The sequence below is a fragment of the Pseudophryne corroboree genome (assembly GCF_028390025.1).
Source record: "Pseudophryne corroboree isolate aPseCor3 chromosome 11 unlocalized genomic scaffold, aPseCor3.hap2 SUPER_11_unloc_2, whole genome shotgun sequence".
Lineage (NCBI taxonomy): Eukaryota > Metazoa > Chordata > Amphibia > Anura > Myobatrachidae > Pseudophryne > Pseudophryne corroboree.
In genome coordinates, this window is record NW_026967478.1 from 470,170 (window position 1) to 490,223 (window position 20,054).

Sequence of the window (20,054 nt, forward strand, 5' to 3'; positions counted from 1 at the left end):
TAGTATATTGACAGTATTGTTTTCTTTCAAAAATCCACTTCATTTTCTTTACCCTATTATTAAAATGGTAATTGACAAAAACAAACTACATTGTCACCAGAAGAGCAATACAAAATGTACAAGTGATATATTAAAATCATCTTTCCAGCTTGAATTTCAATGATGCATTGGGGCAACGATTTTGTGAGAAACATCTTCACCCTTAAATAAAGATTTTCTTAATTCCTTACCTGTGTGCTAATTAGATATCACCTTGTTTTCACATTAAACAGACTTCCACATGAGAAAGCAGCAAGGATGCAGTGGCGTTAATGTTTCCTGGTGTCAACCTGTATTATTTCAGTAGACATTGAAATGAGGATGCATCTTGCTGCCTTTCCAATGAAGCAAGTTTAATTTAGTAATAGGTGAAAAACCATCCCTACAAAGGTGTTAATCAGAGACTTTGCTTTGTGGACACTTTTCAGAGAACAAATTTGTTAGCATAAAAATAAAGCCAGAAAATGAAGAGCTGTTTAATCACTCAATTGGATTTTTCTGCCAGCATATTTCTTTTTCTCTGCAACCCACTGCTAAATTGTGCTTCCTAGCTGTTTTTATAAAATCACTGAATCAAATCTAACTCTGATTACATCAGAGAAGGCCAGGTACCCTACACCATAACAGGGGGTTTGAAATTTTGACTTGTCTACTTAAAGATCACCAAAATCTGATAACAATGTCAATTACGTACCTGGGTGGGATTGAACCACCAACCTTTTGGTTAATAGCCGTACACACTAACTGATTGCGCCACAGAGACACATTGCAAAAGTATATACTGACAAGGGCTAATAAGCATTCATCTAAAACGTTTCCTAGAAAAACTTTAAAAAGTCAATAATCTGGAGAGTTTTTGTAAGATGTTTCTTCCATCAACCAACGAAGAAACACATTGGTACTTTCCCATGATGAGTGAGTGCTTCAGGATCTCTTGCACTTACATGTGCAGCAGAGTACTGCAATGGAAGCATGCTGGGCCCATAACCCAGAGGTAGGCAGATTGAAACTATCCTCTGCTATATGCATTTTTTTTTGTTAATTAAAGTAATCCAAAACTGGGATTGATATTTTGGCTCTTTTATTTTTACTTAAAGTACAATAACTTTTACCATTTTAATTTGTTTTAATAGTATATTGACAGTATTGTTTTCTTTCAAAAATCCACTTCATTTTCTTTACCCTATTATTAAAATGGTAATTGACAAAAACAAACTACATTGTCACCAGAAGAGCAATACAAAATGTACAAGTGATATATTAAAATCATCTTTCCAGCTTGAATTTCAATGATGCATTGGGGCAACGATTTTGTGAGAAACATCTTCACCCTTAAATAAAGATTTTCTTAATTCCTTACCTGTGTGCTAATTAGATATCACCTTGTTTTCACATTAAACAGACTTCCACATGAGAAAGCAGCAAGGATGCAGTGGCGTTAATGTTTCCTGGTGTCAACCTGTATTATTTCAGTAGACATTGAAATGAGGATGCATCTTGCTGCCTTTCCAATGAAGCAAGTTTAATTTAGTAATAGGTGAAAAACCATCCCTACAAAGGTGTTAATCAGAGACTTTGCTTTGTGGACACTTTTCAGAGAACAAATTTGTTAGCATAAAAATAAAGCCAGAAAATGAAGAGCTGTTTAATCACTCAATTGGATTTTTCTGCCAGCATATTTCTTTTTCTCTGCAACCCACTGCTAAATTGTGCTTCCTAGCTGTTTTTATAAAATCACTGAATCAAATCTAACTCTGATTACATCAGAGAAGGCCAGGTACCCTACACCATAACAGGGGGTTTGAAATTTTGACTTGTCTACTTAAAGATCACCAAAATCTGATAACAAGGTCAATTACGTACCTGGGTGGGTTTGAACCACCAACCTTTTGGTTAATAGCCGTACACACTAACTAATTGCGCCACAGAGACACATTGCAAAAGTATATACTGACAAGGGCTAATAAGCATTCATCTAAAACGTTTCCTAGAAAAACTTTAAAAAGTCAATAATCTGGAGAGTTTTTGTAAGATGTTTCTTCCATCAACCAACGAAGAAACACATTGGTACTTTCCCATGATGAGTGAGTGCTTCAGGATCTCTTGCACTTACATGTGCAGCAGAGTACAGCAATGGAAGCATGCTGGGCCCATAACCCAGAGGTAGGCAGATTGAAACTATCCTTTGCTATATGCTTTTTTTTTGTTAATTAAAGTAATCCAAAACTGGGATTGATATTTTGGCTCTTTTATTTTTACTTAAAGTACAATAACTTTTAACATTTTAATTTGTTTTAATAGTATATTGACAGTATTGTTTTCTTTCAAAAATCCACTTAATTTTCTTTACCCTATTATTAAAATGGTAATTGACAAAAACAAACTACATTGTCACCAGAAGAGCAATACAAAATGTACAAGTGATATATTAAAATCATCTTTCCAGCTTGAATTTCAATGATGCATTGGGGCAACGATTTTGTGAGAAACATCTTCACCCTTAAATAAAGATTTTCTTAATTCCTTACCTGTGTGCTAATTAGATATCACCTTGTTTTCGCATTAAACAGACTTCCACATGAGAAAGCAGCAAGGATGCAGTGGCGTTAATGTTTCCTGGTGTCAACTTGTATTATTTCAGTAGACATTGAAATGAGGATGCATCTTGCTGCCTTTCCAATGAAGCAAGTTTAATTTAGTAATAGGTGAAAAACCATCCCTACAAAGGTGTTAATCAGAGACTTGGCTTTGTGGACACTTTTCAGAGAACAAATTTGTTAGCATAAAAATAAAGCCAGAAAATGAAGAGCTGTTTAATCACTCAATTGGATTTTTTTTGCCAGCATATTTTTTTTCTCTGCAACCCACTGCTAAATTGTGCTTCCTAGCTGTTTTTTTTATAAAATTACTGAATCAAATCTAACTCTGATTACATCAGAGAAGGCCATGTACCCTACACCATAAGAGGGGGTTTGAAATTTTGACATGTCTACTTAAATATCACCAAAATCTGACCACAAGTTTAATTACGTCCCTGGGTGGGATTGAACCACCAACCTTTTGGTTAATAGCCGAACACACTAACCGATTGCGCCACAGAGACACTTTGCAAAAAGTGCATACTGACAAAGGCTAATAAGCATACATCTAGAACGTTTCCTAGAAAAACATTAAAAAATCAATAATCTGGAGAGTTTTTGTAAGATGTTTCTTCCATCAACCAACGAATAAACACATTGGTACTTTCCCATGATGAGTGAGTGCTTCAGGATCTCTTGCACTTACATGTGCAGCAGAGTACTGCAATGGAAGCATGCTGGACCCATAACCCAGAGGTAGGCAGATTGAAACTATCCTTTGCTATATGCATTTTTTTTGTTAATTTAAGTAATCAAAACTGGGATTGATATTTTTGCTCTTTTATTTTTACTTAAAGTACAATAACTTTTACCATTTTAATTTGTTTTAATAGTATATTGACAGTATAGTTTTCTTTCAAAAATCCACTTAATTTTCTTTACCCTGTTATTAAAATGGTAATTGACAAAAAAAACTACATTGTCACCAGAAGAGCAATACAAAATGTACAAGTGATATATTAAAATCATCTTTCCAGCTTGAATTTCAATGATGCATTGGGGCAACAATTTTGTGAGAAACATCTTCACCCTTAAATAAAGATTTTCGTAATTCCTTACCTGTGTGCTAATTAGATATCACCTTGTTTTCACATTAAACAGACTTCCACATGAGAAAGCAGCAAGGATGCAGTGGCGTTAATGTTTCCTGGTGTCAACCTGTATTATTTCAGTAGACATTGAAATGAGGATGCATCTTGCTGCCTTTCCAATGAAGCAAGTTTAATTTAGTAATAGGTGAAAAACCATCCCTACAAAGGTGTTAATCAGAGACTTGGCTTTGTGGACACTTTTCAGAGAACAAATTTGTTAGCATAAAAAATAAAGCAAGAAAATTAAGAGCTGTTTAATCACTCAATTGGATTTTTCTGCCAGCATATTTCTTTTTCTCTGCAACCCACTGCTAAATTGTGCTTCCTAGCTGTTTTTATAAAATCACTGAATCAAATCTAACTCTGATTACATCAGAGAAGGCCAGGTACCCTACACCATAACAGGGGGTTTGAAATTTTGACTTGTCTACTTAAAGAGCACCAAAATCTGATAACAATGTCAATTACGTACCTGGGTGGGATTGAACCACCAACCTTTTGGTTAATAGCCGTACACACTAACTGATTGCGCCACAGAGACACATTGCAAAAGTATATACTGACAAGGGCTAATAAGCATTCATCTAAAACGTTTCCTAGAAAAACTTTAAAAAGTCAATAATCTGGAGAGTTTTTGTAAGATGTTTCTTCCATCAACCAACGAAGAAACACATTGGTACTTTCCCATGATGAGTGAGTGCTTCAGGATCTATTGCACTTACATGTGCAGCAGAGTACTGCAATGGAAGCATGCTGGGCCCATAACCCAGAGGTAGGCAGATTGAAACTATCCTCTGCTATATGCATTTTTTTTTATTAATTAAAGTAATCCAAAACTGGGATTGATATTTTGGCTCTTTTATTTTTACTTAAAGTACAATAACTTTTACCATTTTAATTTGTTTTAATAGTATATTGACAGTATTGTTTTCTTTCAAAAATCCACTTAATTTTCTTTACCCTATTATTAAAATGGTAATTGACAAAAACAAACTACATTGTCACCAGAAGAGCAATACAAAATGTACAAGTGATATATTAAAATCATCTTTCCAGCTTGAATTTCAATGATGCATTGGGGCAACGATTTTGTGAGAAACATCTTCACCCTTAAATAAAGATTTTCTTAATTCCTTACCTGTGTGCTAATTAGATATCACCTTGTTTTCGCATTAAACAGACTTCCACATGAGAAAGCAGCAAGGATGCAGTGGCGTTAATGTTTCCTGGTGTCAACTTGTATTATTTCAGTAGACATTGAAATGAGGATGCATTTTGCTGCCTTTCCAATGAAGCAAGTTTAATTTAGTAATAGGTGAAAAACCATCCCTACAAAGGTGTTAATCAGAGACTTGGCTTTGTGGACACTTTTCAGAGAACAAATTTGTTAGCATAAAAATAAAGCCAGAAAATGAAGAGCTGTTTAATCACTCAATTGGATTTTTTTTGCCAGCATATTTTTTTTCTCTGCAACCCACTGCTAAATTGTGCTTCCTAGCTGTTTTTTATAAAATCACTGAATCAAATCTAACTCTGATTACATCAGAGAAGGCCATGTACCCTACACCATAAGAGGGGGTTTGAAATTTTGACTTGTCTACTTAAATATCACCAAAATCTGACCACAAGTTTAATTACGTCCCTGGGTGGGATTGAACCACCAACCTTTTGGTTAATAGCCGAACTCACTAACCGATTGCGCCACAGAGACACTTTGCAAAAAGTGCATACTGACAAAGGCTAATAAGCATACATCTAGAACGTTTCCTAGAAAAACATTAAAAAATCAATTATCTGGAGAGTTTTTGTAAGATGTTTCTTCCATCAACCAACGAATAAACACATTGGTACTTTCCCATGATGAGTGAGTGCTTCAGGATCTCTTGCACTTACATGTGCAGCAGAGTACTGCAATGGAAGCATGCTGGACCCATAACCCAGAGGTAGGCAGATTGAAACTATCCTTTGCTATATGCATTTCTTTTGTTAATTTAAGTAATCAAAACTGGGATTGATATTTTTGCTCTTTTATTTTTACTTAAAGTACAATAACTTTTACCATTTTAATTTGTTTTAATAGTATATTGACAGTATAGTTTTCTTTCAAAAATCCACTTAATTTTCTTTACCCTGTTATTAAAATGGTAATTGACAAAAAAAACTACATTGTCACCAGAAGAGCAATACAAAATGTACAAGTGATATATTAAAATCATCTTTCCAGCTTGAATTTCAATGATGCATTGGGGCAACAATTTTGTGAGAAACATCTTCACCCTTAAATAAAGATTTTCGTAATTCCTTACCTGTGTGCTAATTAGATATCACCTTGTTTTCACATTAAACAGACTTCCACATGAGAAAGCAGCAAGGATGCAGTGGCGTTAATGTTTCCTGGTGTCAACCTGTATTATTTCAGTAGACATTGAAATGAGGATGCATCTTGCTGCCTTTCCAATGAAGCAAGTTTAATTTAGTAATAGGTGAAAAACCATCCTTACAAAGGTGTTAATCAGAGACTTGGCTTTGTGGACACCTTTCAGAGAACAAATTTGTTAGCATAAAAATAAAGCCAGAAAATAAAGAGCTGTTTAATCACTCAATTGGATTTTTCTGGCAGCATATTTTTTTTCTCTGCAACCCACTGCTAAATTGTGCTTCCTAGCTGTTTTTATAAAATCACTGAATCAAATCTAACTCTGATTACATCAGAGAAGGCCAGGTACCCTACACCATAACAGGGGGTTTGAAATTTTGACTTGTCTACTTAAAGATCACCAAAATCTGATAACAAGGTCAATTAGGTCCCTGGGTGGGATTGAACCACCAACCTTTTGGTTAATAGCCGTACATACTAACTGATTGCGCCACAGAGACACTTTGCAAAAGTACATACTGACAAAGGCTAATAAGCATTCATCTAAAACGTTTCCTAGAAAAAATTAATAAAGTCAATAATCTGGAGAGTTTTTGTAAGATGTTTCTTCTATCAACCAACGAAGAAACACATTGGTACTTTCCCATGATGAGTGAGTGCTTCAGGATCTCTTGCACTTACATGTGCAGCAGAGTACAGCAATGGAAGCATGCTGGGCCCATAACCCAGAGGTAGGCAGATTGAAACTATCCTCTGCTATATGCATTTTTTTGTTTGTTAATTAAAGTAATCCAAAACTGGGATTGATATTTTGTCTCTTTTATTTTTACTTAAAGTACAATAACTTTTACCATTTTAATTTGTTTTAATAGTATATTGACAGTATTGTTTTCTTTCAAAAATCCACTTCATTTTCTTTACCCTATTATTAAAATGGTAATTGACAAAAACAAACTACATTGTCACCAGAAGAGCAATACAAAATGTACAAATGATATATTAAATTCATCTTTCCAGCTTGAATTTCAATGATGCATTGGGTCAACAATTTTGTGAGAAACATCTTCACCCTTAAATAAAGATTTTCTTAATTCCTTACCTGTGTGCTAATTAGATATCACCTTGTTTTCACATTAAACAGACTTCCACATGAGAAAGCAGCAAGGATGCAGTGGCGTTAATGTTTCCTGGTGTCAACTTGTATTATTTCAGTAGACATTGAAATGAGGATGCATCTTGCTGCCTTTCCAATGATGCAAGTTTAATTTAGTAATAGGTGAAAAACCATCCTTACAAAGGTGTTAATCAGAGACTTGGCTTTGTGGACACTTTTCAGAGAACAAATTTGTTAGCATAAAAATAAATCCAGAAAATGAAGAGCTGTTTAATCACTCAATTGGATTTTTCTGCCAGCATATTTTTTTTCTCTGCAACCCACTACTAAATTGTGCTTCCTAGCTGTTTTTTATAAAATCACTGAATCAAATCTAACTCTGATTACATCAGAGAAGGCCAGGTACCCTACACAATAAGAGGGGGTTTGAAATTTTGACTTGTCTACTTAAATATCACCAAAATCTGATCACAAGGTCAATTACGTCCCTGGGTGGGATTGAACCACCAACCTTTTGGTTAATAGCCGAACACACTAACCGATTGCGCCACAGAGACACTTTGCAAAAAGTACATACTGACAAAGGCTAATAAGCATACATCTAGAACATTTCCTAGAAAAACATTAAAAAATCAATAATCTGGAGAGTTTTTGTAAGATGTTTCTTCCATCAACCAACGAATAAACACATTGGTACTTTCCCATGATGAGTGAGTGCTTCAGGATCTCTTGCACTTACATGTGCAGCAGAGTACTGCAATGGAAGCATGCTGGACCCATAACCCAAAGGTAGGCAGATTGAAACTATCCTCTGCTATATGCATTTTTTTTTGTTAATTAAAGTAATCCAAAACTGGGATTGATATTTTGGCTCTTTTATTTTTACCTAAAGTACAATAACTTTTACCATTTTAATTTGTTTTAATAGTATATTGACAGTATTGTTTTCTTTCAAAAATCCACTTCATTTTCTTTACCCTATTATTAAAATGGTAATTGACAAAAACAAACTACATTGTCACCAGAAGAGCAATACAAAATGTACAAGTGATATATTAAAATCATCTTTCCAGCTTGAATTTCAATGATGCATTGGGGCAACGATTTTGTGAGAAACATCTTCACCCTAAAATAAAGATTTTCTTAATTCCTTACCTGTGTGCTAATTAGATATCACCTTGTTTTCGCATTAAACAGACTTCCACATGAGAAAGCAGCAAGGATGCAGTGGCGTTAATGTTTCCTGGTGTCAACTTGTATTATTTCAGTAGACATTGAAATGAGGATGCATCTTGCTGCCTTTCCAATGAAGCAAGTTTAATTTAGTAATAGGTGAAAAACCATCCCTACAAAGGTGTTAATCAGAGACTTGGCTTTGTGGACACTTTTCAGAGAACAAATTTGTTAGCATAAAAATAAAGCCAGAAAATGAAGAGCTGTTTAATCACTCAATTGGATTTTTTTTGCCAGCATATTTTTTTTCTCTGCAACCCACTGCTAAATTGTGCTTCCTAGCTGTTTTTTTTATAAAATCACTGAATCAAATCTAACTCTGATTACATCAGAGAAGGCCAGGTACCCTACACAATAAGAGGGGGTTTGAAATTTTGACTTGTCTACTTAAATATCACCAAAATCTGATCACAAGGTCAATTACGTTCCTGGGTGGGATTAAACCACCAACCTTTTGGTTAATAGCCTTACACACTAACCAATTGCACCACAGAGACACTTTGCAAAAAGTACATACTGACAAAGGCTAATAAGCATTCATCAAGAACGTTTCCTAGAAAAACTTTAAAAAGTCAATAATCTGGAGAGTTTTTGTAAGATGTTTCTTCCATCAACCAATGAAGAAACACATTGGTACTTTCCCATGATGAGTGAGTGCTTCAGGATCTCTTGCACTTACATGTGCAGCAGAGTACTGCAATGGAAGCATGCTGGGCCCATAACCCAGAGATAGGCAGATTGAAACTATCCTTTGCTATATGCATTTTTTTTGTTAATTAAAGTAATCCAAAACTGGGATTGATATTTTTGCTCTTTTATTTTTACTTAAAGTACAATAACTTTTACCATTTTAATTTGTTTTAATAGTATATTGACAGTATTGTTTTCTTTCAAAAACCCACTTAATTTTCTTTACCCTATTATTAAAATGGTAATTGACAAAAACAAACTACATTGTCACCAGAAGAGCAATACAAAATGTACAAGTGATATATTAAAATCATCTTTCCAGCTTGAATTTCAATGATGCATTGGGGCAACGATTTTGTGAGAAACATCTTCACCCTTAAATAAAGATTTTCGTAATTCCTTACCTGTGTGCTAATTAGATATCACCTTGTTTTCACATTAAACAGACTTCCACATGAGAAAGCAGCAAGGATGCAGTGGCGTTAATGTTTCCTGGTGTCAACCTGTATTATTTCAGTAGACATTGAAATGAGGATGCATCTTGCTGCCTTTCCAATGAAGCAAGTTTAATTTAGTAATAGGTGAAAAACCATCCCTACAAAGGTGTTAATCAGAGACTTGGCTTTGTGGACACTTTTCAGAGAACAAATTTGTTAGCATAAAAATAAACCAGAAAATGAAGAGCTGTTTAATCACTCAATTGGATTTTTTTGCCAGCATATTTTTTTTCTCTGCAACCCACTGCTAAATTGTGCTTCCTAGCTGTTTTTTTATAAAATCACTGAATCAAATCTAACTCTGATAACATCAGAGAAGGCCAGGTACCCTACACAATAAGAGGGGGTTTGAAATTTTGACTTGTCTACTTAAATATCACCAAAATCTGATCACAAGGTCAATTACGTCCCTGGGTGGGATTGAACCACCAACCTTTTGGTTAATAGCCTTACACACTAACCAATTGCACCACAGAGACACTTTGCAAAAGTACATACTGACAAAGGCTAATAAGCATTCATCTAGAACGTTTCCTAGAAAAACTTTAAAAAGTCAATAATCTGGAGAGTTTTTGTAAGATGTTTCTTCCATCAACCAATGAAGAAACACATTGGTACTTTCCCATGATGAGTGAGTGCTTCAGGATCTCTTGCACTTACATGTGCAGCAGAGTACTGCAATGGAAGCATGCTGGGCCCATAACCCAGAGGTAGGCAGATTGAAACTATCCTTTGCTATATGCATTTTTTTTTGTTAATTAAAGTAATCCAAAACTGGGATTGATATTTTTGCTCTTTTATTTTTACTTAAAGTACAATAACTTTTACCATTTTAATTTGTTTTGATAGTATATTGACAGTATTGTTTTCTTTCAAAAATCCACTTAATTTTCTTTACCCTATTATTAAAATGGTAATTGACAAAAACAAACTACATTGTCACCAGAAGTGCAATACAAAATGTACAAGTGATATATTAAAATCATCTTTCCAGCTTGAATTTCAATGATGCATTGGGGCAACGATTTTGTGAGAAACATCTTCACCCTTAAATAAAGATTTTCTTAATTCCTTACCTGTGTGCTAATTAGATATCACCTTGTTTTCACATTAAACAGACTTCCACATGAGAAAGCAGCAAGGATGCAGTGGCGTTAATGTTTCCTGATGTCAAACTGTATTATTTCAGTAGACATTGAAATGAGGATGCATCTTGCTGCCTTTCCAATGAAGCAAGTTTAATTTAGTAATAGGTGAAAAACCATCCCTACAAAGGTGTTAATCAGAGACTTGGCTTTGTGGACACTTTTCAGAGAACAAATTTGTTAGCATAAAAATATAGCCAGAAAATGAAGAGCTGTTTAATCACTCAATTGGATTTTTTTGCCAGCATATTTCTTTTTCTCTGCAACCCACTGCTAAATTGTGCTTCCTAGCTGTTTTTATAAAATCACTGAATCAAATCTAACTCTGATTACATCAGAGAAGGCCAGGTACCCTACACCATAACAGGGGGTTTGAAATTTTGACTTGTCTACTTAAAGATCACCAAAATCTGATCACAAGGTCAATTACGTCCCTGGGTGTGATTGAATTACCAACCTTTTGGTTAGTAGCTGTACACACTAACTGATTGCGCCACAGAGACACTTTGCAGAAGTAAATACTGACAAAGGCTAATAAGCATTCATCTAAAACGTTTCCTAGAAAAACTTTAAAAAGTCAATAATCTGGAGAGTTTTTGTAAGATGTTTCTTCCATCAACCAACGAAGAAACACATTGGTACTTTCCCATGATGAGTGAGTGCTTCAGGATCTCTTGCACTTACATGTGCAGCAGAGTACAGCAATGGAAGCATGCTGGGCCCATAACCCAGAGGTAGGCAGATTGAAACTATCCTCTGCTATATGCATTTTTTTTTGTTAATTAAAGTAATCCAAAACTGGGATTGATATTTTGCCTCTTTTATTTTTACTTAAAGTACAATAACTTTTACCAATTAATTTGTTTTAATAGTATATTGACAGTATTGTTTTCTTTCAAAAATCCACTTAATTTTCTTTACCCTATTATTAAAATGGTAATTGACAAAAACAAACTACATTGTCACCAGAAGAGCAATACAAAATGTACAAGTAATACATTAAAATCATCTTTCCAGCTTGAATTTCAATGATGCATTGGGGCAACGATTTTGTGAGAAACATCTTCACCCTTAAATAATGATTTTCTTAATTCCTTACCTGTGTGCTAATTAGATATCACCTTGTTTTCACATTAAACAGACTTCCACATGAGAAAGCAGCAAGGATGCAGTGGCGTTAATGTTTCCTGGTGTCAACCTGTATTATTTCAGTAGATATTGAAATGACGATGCATCTTGCTGCCTTTCCAATGAAGCAAGTTTAATTTAGTAATAGGTGAAAAACCATCCCTACAAAGGTGTTAAACAGAGACTTGGCTTTGTGGACACTTTTCAGAGAACAAATTTGTTAGCATAAAAATAAAGCCAGAAAATGAAGAGCTGTTTAATCACTCAATTGGATTTTTTTGCCAGCATATTTCTTTTTCTCTGCAACCCACTGCTAAATTGTGCTTCCTATCTGTTTTTATAAAATCACTGAATCAAATCTAACTCTGATTACATCAGAGAAGGCCAGGTACCCACACCATAACAGGGGGTTTGAAATTTTGACTTGTCTACTTAAATATCACCAAAATCTGATCACAAGGTCAATTACATCCCTGGGTGGGATTGAACCACCTACCTTTTGGTTAATAGCCGAACACACTAACCGATTGCGCCACAGAGACACTTTGCAAAAAGTTCATACTGACAAAGGCTAATAAGCATTCATCTAGAACGTTTCCTAGAAAAACTTTAAAAAGTCAATAATCTGGAGAGTTTTTGTAAGATGTTTCTTCCATCAACCAACGAAGAAACACATTGGTACTTTCCCATGATGAGTGAGTGCTTCAGGATCTCTTGCACTTACATGTGCAGCAGAGTACTGCAATGGAAGCATGCTGGGCCGATAACCCAGAGGTAGGCAGATTGAAACTATCCTCTGCTATATGCATTTTTTTTTAATTAAAGTAATCCAAAATTGGGATTGATATTTTAGCTCTTTTATTTTTACTTAAAGTACAATAACTTTTACCATTTTAATTTGTTTAATAGTATATTGACAGTATTGTTTTCTTTCAAAAATCCACTTAATTTTCTTTACCCTATTATTAAAATGGTAATTGACAAAAACAAACTACATTGTCACCAGAAGAGCAATACAAAATGTACAAGTGATATATTAAAATCATCTTTCCAGCTTGAATTTCAATGATGCATTGGGGCAACGATTTTGTGAGAAACATCTTCACCCTTAAATAATGATTTTCTTAATTCCTTACCTGTGTGCTAATTAGATATCACCTTGTTTTCACATTAAACAGACTTCCACATGAGAAAGCAGCAAGGATGCAGTGGCGTTAATGTTTCCTGGTGTCAACCTGTATTATTTCAGTAGATATTGAAATGACGATGCATCTTGCTGCCTTTCCAATGAAGCAAGTTTAATTTAGTAATAGGTGAAAAACCATCCCTACAAAGGTGTTAATCAGATACTTGGCTTTGTGGACACTTTTCAGAGAACAAATTTGTTAGCATAAAAATAAAGCCAGAAAATGAAGAGCTGTTTAATCACTCAATTGGATTTTTTTGCCAGCATATTTCTTTTTCTCTGCAACCCACTGCTAAATTGTGCTTCCTAGCTGTTTTTTTTATAAAATCACTTAATCAAATCTAACTCTGATTACATCAGAGAAGGCCAGGTACCCTACACCACAAGAGGGGGTTTGAAATTTTGACTTGTCTACTTAAAGATCACCAAAATCTGATAACAAGGTAAATTACGTCCCTGGATGGGATTGAACCACCAACCTTTTGGATAATAACCGAACACACTAACTGATTGCGCCACAGTGACACTTTGCAAACGTACATTCTGACAAACGCTAATAAGCATTCATCTAGAACGTTTCCTAGAAAAACTTTAAAAAGTCAATAATCTGGAGAGTTTTTGTAAGATGTTTCTTCCATCAATCAACGAAGAACATTCAAGCTGATTTCTTGCAGCAGCTGGGCACTGTAACAGCTCCAGAGCTGCTCTGTAAGGCAACTAAAAGGGTGTGGGCCCTGCAGCACTACCTGTAGTTCGCATTGTGCGTTGGAAGGCACAAAGTAAGCAGACGGGAGAAGTCAGGATAGTGCGCAAGGGCATAGAAGGGAGCGGCTCAAGAAAAGAGAAGTGGAAACAGACAGCAAACTAGGCTGGAGAAAGACCTGAGACAAAGAGATCTGAATTATACGAGAGCCGACCAGGGGAAACACAAATTATGCAGTCGAGTTTCCCACATTTGGGGAAATCGCTGGAGCAGCACACACAGAGTGCAATGGGTGAGCCTTGCCCTGGGAGAAGCACCTTCATGATCATAGTATCTCACCTGGCAGGTAAGTAGGAGTTGGGCAAGAGCTGAGGAGGGTCGCTGCTCGGGCAACCCCCTGTCAAGTGAAGGAGATCCAACTGAGGCAGCACAAGAGAACTCTCGAAAGAAGAACAAGGCTAGAGGAAGATCTGAGACACAGAAATCTGGCTTTTACCAGAGCTGACCAGAGGAAAGCACAAACACAGTCCCCCACTACCACAAATAATGCAGTCGAGTTTCCCACATTTGGGGAAATCACAGGGGTCAGCATACCCAGAATGCAATGAATGAACCTCACCCTGGGAGAACAATCTTCATGACCATGGTATCTCCTATGCAAAATAAGTATGATTTGGGATAGGGCTGGGGAGGGCCGATGCTCAGGCACATCTCTGTCAAGTAAAGGAGATTCAACTGAGGCAGCACAAGGGAACTCTCATCTGGGGACAACAACTGCAGGTAGAACACATATTTTCAGATGAACATGGGAGGGCAGAAGGCTGCCTAATACTGAAGCACCCCCAAACAACAAACCAAATGCAACAACTAGTACAAGCATTCCTGGGGGAAGGCCTGCAGCAGATGGATTTGCATATGGTGATGTCATCCAAGCAGTGGGTCAAAGTTGGCTTCAACCCTCGTCTGCATATGAAAAGAAAAAAGGGATGTGCAGGGCATGGCATCCTTTTGTGGCGCTTGGATGACCCTTAATTCGCATTAAACATCTCCACCCTCCTTCGGTGTGGGGCTCATGTTGGCTATGCCCCAGCCCCTGAAGCATTCAAGATGATTTCTTGCAGCAGCTGGGCACTGTAACAGCTCCAGAGCTGTTCTGTAAAGCATGTAAAAGGGTGTGGGCCCTGCAGCACTACCTGTAGTATGCATTGTGCGTTGGAAGGCACAAAGTAAGCAGACGGGAGAGGTCAGGATAGTGCGCAAGGGCATAGAAGGGAGCGGCTCAAGAAAAGAGAAGTGGAAACAGACAGCAAACTAGGCTGGAGAAAGACCTGAGACAAAGAGATCTGAATTATACGAGAGCCGACCAGAGGAAACACAAATTATGCAGTCAAGTTTCCCACATTTGGGGAAATCGCAGGAGCAGCACACCCAGAGTGCAATGGGTGAGCCTTTCCCTGGGAGAAGCACCTTCCTGATCATAGTATCTCACCTGGCAGGTAAGTAGGAGTTGGGCTAGAGCTAGGGAGGGTCGCTGCTCGGGCACCCCCCTGTCAAGTGAAGGAGATCCAACTGAGGCAGCACAAGGGAACTCTCGAAAGAAGAACAAGGCTAGAGGAAGATCTGAGACAAAGAAATCTGACTTTTACCAGAGCTGAGCAGAGGAAAGCACAAACACAGTCCCCCACTACCACAAATAATGCAGTCGAGTTTCCCACATTTGGGGAAATCACAGGGGTCAGCATACCCAGAATGCAATGAATGAACCTCACCCTGGGAGAACAATCTTCATGACCATGGTATCTCCTATGCAAAATAAGTATGATTTGGGATAGGGCTGGGGAGGGCCGCTGCTCAGGCACATCTCTGTCAAGTAAAGGAGATTCAACTGAGGCAGCACAAGGGAACTCTCATCTGGGGACAACAACTGCAGGGAGAACACATATTTTCAGATGAACATGGGAGGGCAGAAGGCTGCCTAATACTGAAGCACCCCCAAACAACAAACCAAATGCAACAACTAGTGCAAGCATTCCTGGGGGAAGGCCTGCAGCAGATTGATTTGCATATGGTAATGCCATCCAAGCAGTGGGTCAAAGTTGGCTTCAACCCTCGTCTGCATATGAAAAGAGAAAAGGGGCGTGCAGGGCATGGCGGCCTTTTGCGGCGCTTGGGTGACCCTTAGTTCGCATTAAACACCCCCACCCTCCTTCGGTGTGGGGCTCATGTTGGCAATGCCCCAGCCCCTGAAGCATTCAAGCTGATTTCTTGCAGCAGCTGGGCACTGTAACAGCTCCAGAGCTGCTCTGTGAGGCAAGTAAAAGGGTGTGGGCCCTGCAGCACTACCTGTAGTTTGCATTGTGTGTTGGAAGGCACAAAGTAAGCAGACGGGAGAAGTCAGGATAGTGCGCAAGGGCATAGAAGGGAGCGGCTCAAGAAAAGAGAAGTGGAAACAGACAGCAAACTAGGCTGGAGAGAGACCTGAGACAAAGAGATCTGAATTATACGAGAGCCGACCAGAGGAAACACAAATTATGCAGTCAAGTTTCCCACATTTGGGGAAATCACAGGGGCAGCACACCCAGAGTGCAATGGGTGAGCCTTGCCCTGGGAGAAGCACCTACATGATCATAGTATCTCACCTGGCAGGTAAGTAGGAGTTGGGCTAGAGCTGCGAAGGGTCGCTGCTCGGGTACCCCCCTGTCAAGTGAAGGAGATCCAACTGAGGCAGCACAAGGGAACTCTCGAAAGAGGAACAAGGCTAGAGGAAGATCTGAGACAAAGAAATCTGATTTTTACCAGAGTTGACCAGAAGAAAGCACAAACACAGTCCCCCACTACCACAAATAATGCAGTTGAGTTTCCCACATTTGGGGAAATCACAGGGGTCAGCATACCCAGAATGCAATGAATGAACCTCACCCTGGGAGAACAATCTTCATGACCATGGTATCTCCTATGCAAAATAAGTATGATTTGGGATAGGGCTGGGGAGGGCCGCTGCTCAGGCACATCTCTGTCAAGTAAAGGAGATTCAACTGAGGCAGCACAAGGGAACTCTCATCTGGGGACAACAACTGCAGGGAGAACACATATTTTCAGATGAACATGGGAGGGCAGAAGGCTGCCTAATACTGAAGCACCCCCAAACAACAAACCAAATGCAACAACTAGTGCAAGCATTCCTGGGGGAAGGCCTGCAGCAGATGGATTTGCATATGGTGATGTCATCCAAGCAGTGGGTCAAAGTTGGCTTCAACCCTCGTCTGCATATGAAAAGAAAAAAGGGATGTGCAGGGCATGGCGTCCTTTTGTGGCGCTTGGATGACCCCTAATTCGCATTAAACATCTCCACCCTCCTTCGGTGTGGGGCTCATGTTGGCTATGCCCCAGCCCCTGAAGCATTCAAGATGATTTCTTGCAGCAGCTGGGCACTGTAGCAGCTCCAGAGCTGCTCTGCAAAGCATGTAAAAGGGTGTGGGCCCTGCAGCACTACCTGTAGTATGCATTGTGCGTTGGAAGGCACAAAGTAAGCAGACGGGAGAGGTCAGGATAGTGCGCAAGGGCATAGAAGGGAGCGGCTCAAGAAAAGAGAAGTGGAAACAGACAGCAAACTAGGCTGGAGAAAGACCTGAGACAAAGAGATCTGAATTATATGACAGCCGACCAGAGGAAACACAAATTATGCAGTCAAGTGTCCCACATTTAGGGAAATCGCAGGAGCAGCACACCCAGAGTGCAATGGGTGAGCCTTGCCCTGGGAGAAGCACCTTCCTGATCATAGTATCTCACCTGGCAGGTAAATAGGAGTTGGGTTAGAGCTGGGGAGGGTCGCTGCTCGTGCACCCCCCTGTCAAGTGAAGGAGATCCAACTGAGGCAGCACAAGGGAACTCTCGAAAGAAGAACAAGGCTAGAGGAAGATCTGAGACAAAGAAATCTGACTTTTACCAGAGCTGACCAGAGGAAAGCACAAACACAGTCCCCCACTACCACAAATAATGCAGTCGAGTTTCCCACATTTGGGGAAATCACAGGGGTCAGCATACCCAGAATGCAATGAATGAACCTCACCCTGGGAGAACAATCTTCATGACCATGGTATCTCCTATGCAAAATAAGTATGATTTGGGATAGGGCTGGGGAGGGCCGCTGCTCAGGCACATCTCTGTCAAGTAAAGGAGATTCAACTGAGGCAGCACAAGGGAACTCTCATCTGGGGACAACAACTGCAGGGAGAACACATATTTTCAGATGAACATGGGAGGGCAGAAGGCTGCCTAATACTGAAGCACCCCCAAACAACAAACCAAATGCAACAACTAGTGCAAGCATTCCTGGGGGAAGGCCTGCAGCAGATTGATTTGCATATGGTAATGCCATCCAAGCAGTGGGTCAAAGTTGGCTTCAACCCTCGTCTGCATATCAAAAAAGAGAAAAGGGGCGTGCAGGGCATGGCGGCCTTTTGCGGCGCTTGGATGACCCCTAGTTTGCATTAAACACCTCCACCCTCCTTCGGTGTGGGGCTCATGTTGGCTATGCCCCAGCCCCTGAAGCATTCAAGCTGATTTCTTGCAGCAGCTGGGCACTGTAACAGCTCAAGAGCTGCTCTGTAAGGCAAGTAAAAGGGTGTGGGCCCTGCAGCACTACCTGTAGTTTGCATTGTGCATTGGAAGGCACAAAGTAAGCAGACGGGAGAAGTCAGGATAGTGCGCAAGGGCATAGAAGGGAGCGGCTCAAGAAAAGAGAAGTGGAAACAGACAGCAAACTAGGCTGGAGAGAGACCTGAGACAAAGAGATCTGAATTATACGAGAGCCGACCAGGGGAAACACAAATTATGCAGTCAAGTGTCCCACATTTGGGGAAATTGCAGGAGCAGCACACCCAGAGTGCAATGGGTGAGCCTTGCCCTGGGAGTAGCACCTTCATGATCATAGTATCTCACCTGGCAGGTAAGTAGGAGTTGGGCTAGAGCTGGGGAGGGTCGCTGCTCGGGCACCCCCCTGTCAAGTGAAGGAGATCCAACTGAGGCAGCACAAGGGAACTCTTGAAAGAGGAACAAGGCTAGAGGAAGATCTGAGACAAAGAAATCTGACTTTTACCAGAGCTGACCAGAGGAAAGCACAAACACAGTCCCCCTCTACCACAAATAATGCAGTCGAGTTTCCCACATTTGGGGAAATCACAGGGGTCAGCATACCCAGAATGCAATGAATGAACCTCACCCTGGGAGAACAATCTTCATGACCATGGTATCTCCTATGCAAAATAAGTATGATTTGGGATAGGGCTGGGGAGGGCCGCTGCTCAGGCACATCTCTGTCAAGAAAAGGAGATTCAACTGAGGCAGCACAAGGGAACTCTCATCTGGGGACAACAACTGCAGGGAGAACACATATTTTCAGATGAACATGGGAGGGCAGAAGGCTGCCTAATACTGAAGCACCCCCAAACAACAAACCAAATGCAACAACTAGTACAAGCATTCCTGGGGGAAGGCCTGCAGCAGATGGATTTGTATAGGGTGATGTCATCCAAGCAGTGGGTCAAAGTTGGCTTCAACCCTCATCTGCATATGAAAAGAGAAAAGGGGCGTGCAGGGCATGGCGGCCTTTTGCGGTGCTTGGATGACCCCTAGTTCGCATTAAACACCTCCACCCTCATTCGGTGTGGGGCTCATGTTGGCTATGCCCCAGCCCCTGAAGCATTCAAGCTGATTTCTTGCAGCAGCTGGGCACTGTAACAGCTCCAGAGCTGCTCTGTAAGGCAAGTAAAAGGGTGTGGGCCCTGCAGCACTACCTGTAGTTCGCATTGTGCGTTGGAAGGCACAAAGTAAGCAGACGGGAGAAGTCAGGATAGTGCGCAAGGGCATAGAAGGGAGCGGCTCAAGAAAAGAGAAGTGGAAACAGACAGCAAACTAGGCTGGAGAGAGACCTGAGACAAAGAGATCTGAATTATATGAGAGCCGACCAGGGGAAACACAAATTATGCAGTCAAGTTTCCCACATTTGGGGAAATCAAAGGGGCAGCACACCCAGAGTGCAATAGGTGAGCCTTGCCCTGGGAGAAGCACCTACATGATCATAGTATCTCACCTGGCAGGTAAGTAGGAGTTGGGCTAGAGCTGGGGAGGGTCGCTGCTTGGGCACCCCCCTGTCAAGTGTAGGAGATCCAACTGAGGCAGCACAAGGGAACTCTCGAAAGAAGAACAAGGCT

At 39.6% G+C, this 20,054-nt stretch overlaps 10 non-coding genes and 1 pseudogene across 10 annotated transcripts; all 11 read right to left on the bottom strand.

The window, feature by feature from the left end:
- Nucleotides 1-14,033: 14,033 nt before the first annotated feature.
- Nucleotides 14,034-14,196, bottom strand: LOC134982088 (U1 spliceosomal RNA). The gene has a single exon (XR_010190919.1). It is a non-coding gene; the product is annotated as a U1 spliceosomal RNA (small nuclear RNA).
- A 152-nt stretch (nucleotides 14,197-14,348) lies between these two features.
- Nucleotides 14,349-14,512, bottom strand: LOC134982109 (U1 spliceosomal RNA). Its single transcript, XR_010190934.1, has one exon. It is a non-coding gene; the product is annotated as a U1 spliceosomal RNA (small nuclear RNA).
- A 671-nt stretch (nucleotides 14,513-15,183) lies between these two features.
- On the bottom strand, nucleotides 15,184-15,346 carry LOC134982065 (U1 spliceosomal RNA). Its single transcript, XR_010190899.1, has one exon. It is a non-coding gene; the product is annotated as a U1 spliceosomal RNA (small nuclear RNA).
- Nucleotides 15,347-15,498: 152 nt separating this feature from the next.
- LOC134982110 (U1 spliceosomal RNA) lies at nucleotides 15,499-15,662 on the bottom strand. The gene has a single exon (XR_010190935.1). It is a non-coding gene; the product is annotated as a U1 spliceosomal RNA (small nuclear RNA).
- A 671-nt stretch (nucleotides 15,663-16,333) lies between these two features.
- LOC134982080 (U1 spliceosomal RNA) lies at nucleotides 16,334-16,496 on the bottom strand. Its single transcript, XR_010190912.1, has one exon. It is a non-coding gene; the product is annotated as a U1 spliceosomal RNA (small nuclear RNA).
- Nucleotides 16,497-16,648: 152 nt separating this feature from the next.
- On the bottom strand, nucleotides 16,649-16,812 carry LOC134982121 (U1 spliceosomal RNA). Its single transcript, XR_010190945.1, has one exon. It is a non-coding gene; the product is annotated as a U1 spliceosomal RNA (small nuclear RNA).
- A 671-nt stretch (nucleotides 16,813-17,483) lies between these two features.
- Nucleotides 17,484-17,646, bottom strand: LOC134982099 (U1 spliceosomal RNA). The gene has a single exon (XR_010190928.1). It is a non-coding gene; the product is annotated as a U1 spliceosomal RNA (small nuclear RNA).
- Nucleotides 17,647-17,798: 152 nt separating this feature from the next.
- LOC134982111 (U1 spliceosomal RNA) lies at nucleotides 17,799-17,962 on the bottom strand. The gene has a single exon (XR_010190936.1). It is a non-coding gene; the product is annotated as a U1 spliceosomal RNA (small nuclear RNA).
- Nucleotides 17,963-18,635: 673 nt separating this feature from the next.
- On the bottom strand, nucleotides 18,636-18,798 carry LOC134982085 (U1 spliceosomal RNA). Its single transcript, XR_010190916.1, has one exon. It is a non-coding gene; the product is annotated as a U1 spliceosomal RNA (small nuclear RNA).
- A 152-nt stretch (nucleotides 18,799-18,950) lies between these two features.
- Nucleotides 18,951-19,114, bottom strand: LOC134982118 (U1 spliceosomal RNA). Its single transcript, XR_010190942.1, has one exon. It is a non-coding gene; the product is annotated as a U1 spliceosomal RNA (small nuclear RNA).
- A 692-nt stretch (nucleotides 19,115-19,806) lies between these two features.
- Nucleotides 19,807-19,948, bottom strand: LOC134982101 (U1 spliceosomal RNA; annotated as a pseudogene).
- Nucleotides 19,949-20,054: the final 106 nt, after the last annotated feature.